We start from the raw sequence: 7,028 nt of genomic DNA, 5'->3' as shown, positions 1-7,028 counted from the left end.
TCTGGGAGGGGGAGAGGATAAATGCTTCTCTGCCAGGTAATCTTACAGGCACCACTCCTGTCACCTCATTTGAAATTTGCAATGAAGCAAGAACATGAACCTGAGCAGACTCTGTTCTCTGGGAAAGGACAACTTGGCAATGTCCTGGTTTGCGTCAGAGTTGAGATGGAGCTATGGATCTCTGTGGTCCTGAGAACTCAGAGTGCTCACTCTGACTGCACTCTCTCCCTGCTGCTTGAGGCCCCAGCTGTGTCTACAGATGAGTCACTGGTGACTGCTCGAAAAGCCATGCCATGCTCCCCTCCATTCTGCTTTCAATATAGTAGGCCTGGCTTCTTTTGTGCACAGAGATTATGTTCCCCGCCTCTCTCCCCTTTTAAGACTTTAGGTCTTATTTACTCCTGACCCTGCCAGCCAGAATTTGAACATTTCATTTTCCAAATGATCATATCATCCTGAGATTAAGTCTTTGTGTTAATTATGCCCTATCGAAGTGCCTTTCCTTGTGGGGAGTCAGCCCTCATTAGTTTTGCTCTTTATTTTAATAGGACTTATTCCTTCTGGGATGGAAAAATGCAAATCTAGTCTGCAGTGACTCTCAAACAACACTGAGAGTCTGTTGGTGCCACAAAGTTTTAGAGGATCGGAATTAAAATTTTCCAGGTGTGAGGCATTATGAGAGCTTGTAGTTCTTATTTAAAGTTTTATATAAAAGAAAACTGGCAAGGGAGTAATCGTTTTCTCTACCCTAAGGCTGCTGGAATAGGTGAACCTTTCATCAGCTGAGAATTTGCAGTTATGTGCCTGCTGAGATTTCAAAGGGCACACATTCTTTGGCCAAATATGACCTTGGCATATAGCCAACCTTATAGCAGCACTGCCTGTCTGTTGCAGCTTGTCTGTGGCTGAGTGACTAATATCATCTTACCTTGTTCTTGCCCTAACCTAAACTGTGTGTGTTTGGGGGTGGGGGCGGGGGTGGATAGAATTCTTCATTTGGATCCTCGGTGGACCAACTGCAAAGCCTCACAGCCTTACTCATCCTCCTACGATCAGCTGATATTATACAAGTTGCATCTAGAGACAGACAAATTCCAGTCTCAAAATGGCAGTTGCCAAGTAACAAATTTACATAGAGCCTTTAAAATCAACAGAAAGATATAGTAAGCAAAACCATACAAAAAGAACAACAAATCAGATGATATCTAGTAGCCCGTTCCTTCTGCCAGGTTACTTCTGATTTCTGCCTGGTTGGTATGGTTTAGCTTTAGTTCTCTGATTCAGGTGACCATATTGGAGATTTGATTAAAAATAATTTTTCATTTAAAGTTGATTTTTCCTCTTGAATCTTTTCGTTATTTGATTATGGAATATACAAATTCATAACCAAGAGGTTTTCAAGCATTCGTAGCAAGGACCACAGTAAGAAATTCGTTTTACATTGTGACACAGCACACACACACACTCACAAAACGAACAGTTCTACAAAAAAATATTCACTCTTACTATGTAAAAGTTCACTTTAATATTTTCATTCTATTCCATTTTATTCTCATCTATTCTATTAAAAATGATTTTTGTTGCCCATTAAATTAATTACACAACTCATTAAAGGAACATGATCCACAGTTTGGAACGTACCACATTACTTACACCGTGGTTTAAAGAACAACAATTTATAGCATTCTGAAGAGATTCAAAGTGTAACTAGAAAGTGAATTTAATTAGCATTTTCCAGGATTTTTTTCTGTGGGATCAATATAATTGCTCATCTAATTCTTTGGTAGAATTGTAATGTACCCATAATTTCACATTTTTCCAATTCCTATGACTGGCTGTGAAAACTGTATCATAATATCAGACTCTTTTCTACATCTTCAAAGAGAGAGGGTCTTTGGGAGCTCCTTTCAAAATGTTATAACCATGAGGCTTGGCAAGGTTGGGAGACCTGGCGCCACTTGGCTGCGGTCGTGATGCATGTGGACATAAAGGAGTCCATCCTGGAAACAGCATGCTGAGGAATTGCCAGGACATAACCAGATCCCTCACCTGGAGTCAACACCAGGGAAAGAGAGAGAACCAGCTAGAAAGCCGAGTAAGATGGCTATGAAAGTCATGGGCAGAAGGTAAAGGGAACAAGGCATAAGACAATTCCCAAACTAAAGAGTGAAAAGTTATGAGGATTTCTGATCCTGTTCTGTGGCTTTGTTTAAGAATATGCTTCAAATGCTTGAAGAGGAAGCTCCAAAACTATTACTCAGAGTGTTACACTAAAGTAAACAAATTCATCCATAAAAATTCATTCCATGAGAAATTTTCCTTTATGAATCTGATATTAAGTAAGGTCAAAGTTTACCTCTCTTCACCCATATTATATAGTGGCAAATGTCAGACATTTTATCATTTCATCCATAAATATATCAGTATATATATATTTAAAACCCCCTTTTTTTAAACAAAACCCAAATTCTATCATTATGCTTAAAAATTTTTAATAATGATTTCTTAATGTCATTCAGTATGCAATTAGTATCCACATTTCCTTACTTGTCTTATAATTTTTGTTTGTTTTTACATTTTGTTTATTCTAATCAGGGACAAATAATTAGGGCCATGTATTTAAATTAGTTGATTTGCCTTATAAGGCTTCGTTTTTTGAGTGGTAACTAAGTAAAATCCAAGGCCTCTTTAAATAATGGGATATTTCCAGGAAAATGTAAATAGTTTACTTCAACTTGTTTTTCATTTGATAAAATAGCTGTCAGCATCCTTTGTAGATAGGAGGAAGAAAATCTTGCTTCTCATGATATAGAAACAAGGATGATGAAAACTGGGCCTACCTCACTAGCCTCCACCATTCCTGAAATCTCCATTAGACTCACTCCAATACTTCTAACAGGCCCCTTTTAAAACACTACTGCATTAAATTCCCTTGTATCTCACATTCTATAAACAGGAAATCTGTTAATCTCTGATATTAATCTCTCAATTCTTTGCCAGCACAATGTTTATAAATGAGGCCCAGGGGATGGCAGCCTGGTGAATCATCGAAGAGTCAACTCTGTTTAGCAGAGTTTTAGTACTGAGTGCCTTTAGATCTTGTAATTCTTAGAAAATTGAATATTTATGTATTTATTGCTTTTGCGTGATGGTACATGGCAAGATAGGATGCCAGTTTTTCTATTTCTAGAATGAGTTTTCTTATTCACTTGAATGAACTTTCTTATAACCATTCAATGGCTATTTCCTACTTTGCAAAAATTATAAAACATCCTTGTTAGTATTTTTAAACTAACAAGGATTGAGAAACTATAGACTTTAGTTTTTCTCTTCTTTTTACTACCCGTTTACCTTTGCCTGGATTTCTGGCTGACATGAGTACTATAGGATGTACCTAAGAGGAGAAATCCTGTGTGACAGCAACCCATAATATGGTACCCATGCCACTTTTTAAATCACCTTTATTGAAGTATAATTTACATAACATAAACTGCACCCATATTAAGGGTCTAGTTCAATGAGATTTGACAAATGTACACACTGTGGAACCATATCAGTCAAGACAGATAAAGAACATTTTCATCATCCACAAAATTCCCTTATATCTCTTTGCAGTCATCAACCCCTTCTCTGGTCCCCAGACAACCACTGTCTGTTTTCTATCAATCGAGATTAATTATGTCTGTTCTAGAATTTCATATAAATGGAATATACAGTATAGACTCTTTTGTGCCTGGCTTCATCAGCTCAGCTTAAGTTTTTGAGATTCATTCATGCTTTTGCATGTATCAATGCTTTTTCTTTCTTTATTGCTGAAAAGGAGTCTATGATATGGATATACCATGATTTGTTTCTCCATTCATCTTTTGATGAACATTTGAATTATTTCCAGCTTTTGACTATTTTGAATAAAAGCTGTTAAAAAAGATATATGCAAGTCTATGGATATATGCTTTCAGTTCTCATGGGTAAATTACCTAGGAGAGGAATTGTTAGTAAGTGTAAGAATAACTTTATAAGAAACTGCCAAAGTGTTTCCCAAAAAGGTTGTGTCATTTTACATTCCCACCAGTGATGTATGGGAATTCCAGCTGCTCTAGATCCTCATCAACATCTGCTGTTGTCAGTCTTCTTAATTAGTCATTCTCATGGGACTGTAAGAGGATCTCACTGTAGTTGTCATTTGTATCTCCCTCATGATCGAAAATGTTGAGCATATTTTCATGTGCTTATTAGCTTTCTTGTATATCTTCTTCTGTGAAGTATCCAAATCTCTTGCTAATTTTGTTTTCTTATTATTGACCTGTAAGAGTTCTTTGTATATTCTAGATATAATCTTTTGTTAGATATATGTATTATGAACTTTTTCTCCAAGTCTGTGGCTTGCACTTTTATTTTCTTAATGGAATCTTTCAAAGGGCAATTTTTAAAAATTTGGATAAAATCCAATGTATTATTTTTTTTAATTTTACGGTTTGTTGTTTTTATGTCCTGTTTAAGAACTCTTTGTGTGCATTAACAATGTTGGCCTCCTATGTCTTCTCTTAAAAATTTATAGTTTTAGCTTTTATGTTTAGATATATGATCCATTTTAAATAAATGTGTACGGTATAAAGTAACAGTGAAGGTTCATTTCTATCAATATAAATATTCCAATAGTTTCAGCACCATTTGTTGAAAAGACTATTTTTTCTTCACCTTTGCTGAAAATCATTATATGTGTGGATCTGCTTCTAGAATCTTGATCCTAGTCCATAGATCAAAATATTTATGCCAATGCCATGCTTTCTCAAATATAGTAGCTTTGTAAGTTAAGTCTTGAAATCGAGTAGTATAAGTCCTCCAACTTTGCATTTATCTAAAAAAAACCCTGACTATTCTAGCTCATTTGCATTTTCATATAAGTTTTAGAACTAGCTGTGCTTAATGAAACACCTCCCAGTAATAAAAAGGAATGAAATACTGATACATGTAAGAACATGGGTGACACTAAATAATTATGCTGTGAGAGAACCAAGGGAAAAAAAGAGTGCATGCTATTTGAGTCCATTTATATAAAATTCTAGAAAATAATCTATACTGATAGAAAGCAGATTAGTGGTTTCCTGGGGACAGGTCATGGAAGGTGGGTAACGAAAAGGGACAGGAATGAGAGATTACACAAGACTGCAAAAAAATTTGCATGTTCCAAACTGATGTATCCAATCATGGATATGATTCAACTACAGTGATTGAGTCATGGGTGTACATATGTAATAAAACATCAAAGCACACAGTTTTAATTTTGAAATTCATTGAGCTTAAATTATAATTCAATAAATCTAATTTTTTAAAAAAATAGATATTGTCAAAAAAGAGAGAGAGCTAAAGAAAGCTTTCAAAGAATATCAACAAGATCGAGAATTAGGATAGTTTGGGGCTTCAAAACAGCAATACTGAAGACTAGAATACAATAGAGAAATAGCTGCAAAAGTCTAGTTGAAAATGGTTTCCAATCTAAATTTCTATATCCTGCTAAGCAATAAGCAAGAATATAGAATAAAGTTTTTAGATAGGTGCAACCTAAATAAAATTAATTTACTTACGATTCATTCTTTCTTAGAAAGCCACCGTAGTTTCTACACCATCAAAACAGCATAGTAAATGAAGGAAGATTATATGAGATTTGAAATTTTCTGGGATCTAACACACAGAGAAATGAGAGGAATTCTCTGGATGACGGTAAATAGAAACCTAAGACTGGCAGCAGTGAGTGTAGCATTCTAAGAGCAGGAGTTGCAAATAAACAGAAGCTCCAGGATATAATTTTTTTTAAATGAAACCAATAGGAGACTATCTCATATGTTTCATGGTGTGGGAAATTGTATTAATAGGCTGCTGGAGCAAGTGGGAAGCATTAGAAATAGATACAGAGAAAACTAAGCAGATGATAAGAATCGGGCATCTTCTCCTCTCTAATGTACTGCTTTGCAGATTCCAGCCACTTCAGAAACCCCGAACTCTGATTTATGCTTCTTCAGATCACCAGGACTGCTGTGCTCTGCTTTTATTCAACTCTCCATACCACGGTTGGAAAAACAGCCCCAAGCAGAAAACTGCAAAAATGTAAAGCTTACCACGTGGGTTTCTCTCAGGGATCATTCTTTTCATTCATTGCCTGTTTTCCAATGTCTGACAATAATTGCTTAGTATATTTTTTCCAGTTTTATGACTGTTTACTACCAGAGGGATACTCTAACACCTGTTATTCCAACATAACCCCAAAGCAGAAGGATCTGAACCAAAACCAAAAAAAAAATGAGAACATTTTCTGGATCTCTTGCATATTCTACATCCAATTTTCCAACTCTATAATATTCATATTTATGAAAAATAACAAGAATATAAATGCTCTAATCCATTAAAGAGTTTAATATATGAAATTTGGGAAACTAAGCTAGTTAGACCAACTTGGCCATTTGCAAACACTGAGATGGGCCCTTAAGGCTGTAGGATTATAGTCAAGAAGCTCTCCTTTGCCACCACAGCCCCTTACAGACTATTTGAATTTGGGCCTTAGTTATTTGGAAAGCTTTTAGGGTCTATTTTCAACTTTGCATAATGGAGGAGTCTGAATAGAAAAAGAAAAAATATTTGAGTCTATAAGAGGCTACACCTAGAGTTGCACAGCATCCAACAGCCCACTATTTTTGTAGAGCAGGATAGTTAAAGTCTATCAAAATGTCAGAGAGAATAAACAAAAGAATAATACTACTTCATATATGAATAGTGGATTTCTTAATTTGGCCTCTTTCTGACCCTCTGAAAAGGTCAATATGCTGTGACCATTCCCGTTTTATAAATGAGGAAACTAAGAATCAAATTAGTTAACTGACTTATCCAATGCCACATAGGTAGATGATGACAGAACTCAGAAAGGCAAAGTCACTGTGAGTAAATTTACCAGTCACATAAACAGCTCAGATTGACCCTGGGAATAGACAGAATACATGGCCAACTGTGAGGTATAGTTTGAGAGGTGCCAAATC

This window comes from Pteropus medius, unplaced genomic scaffold (genome assembly GCF_902729225.1).
Source record: "Pteropus medius unplaced genomic scaffold, Ma_sr-lr_union100, whole genome shotgun sequence".
Classification (NCBI taxonomy): domain Eukaryota; kingdom Metazoa; phylum Chordata; class Mammalia; order Chiroptera; family Pteropodidae; genus Pteropus; species Pteropus medius.
The sequence above is the reverse complement of the archived record's forward strand: the minus strand, read 5'-3'. Positions refer to the sequence as shown.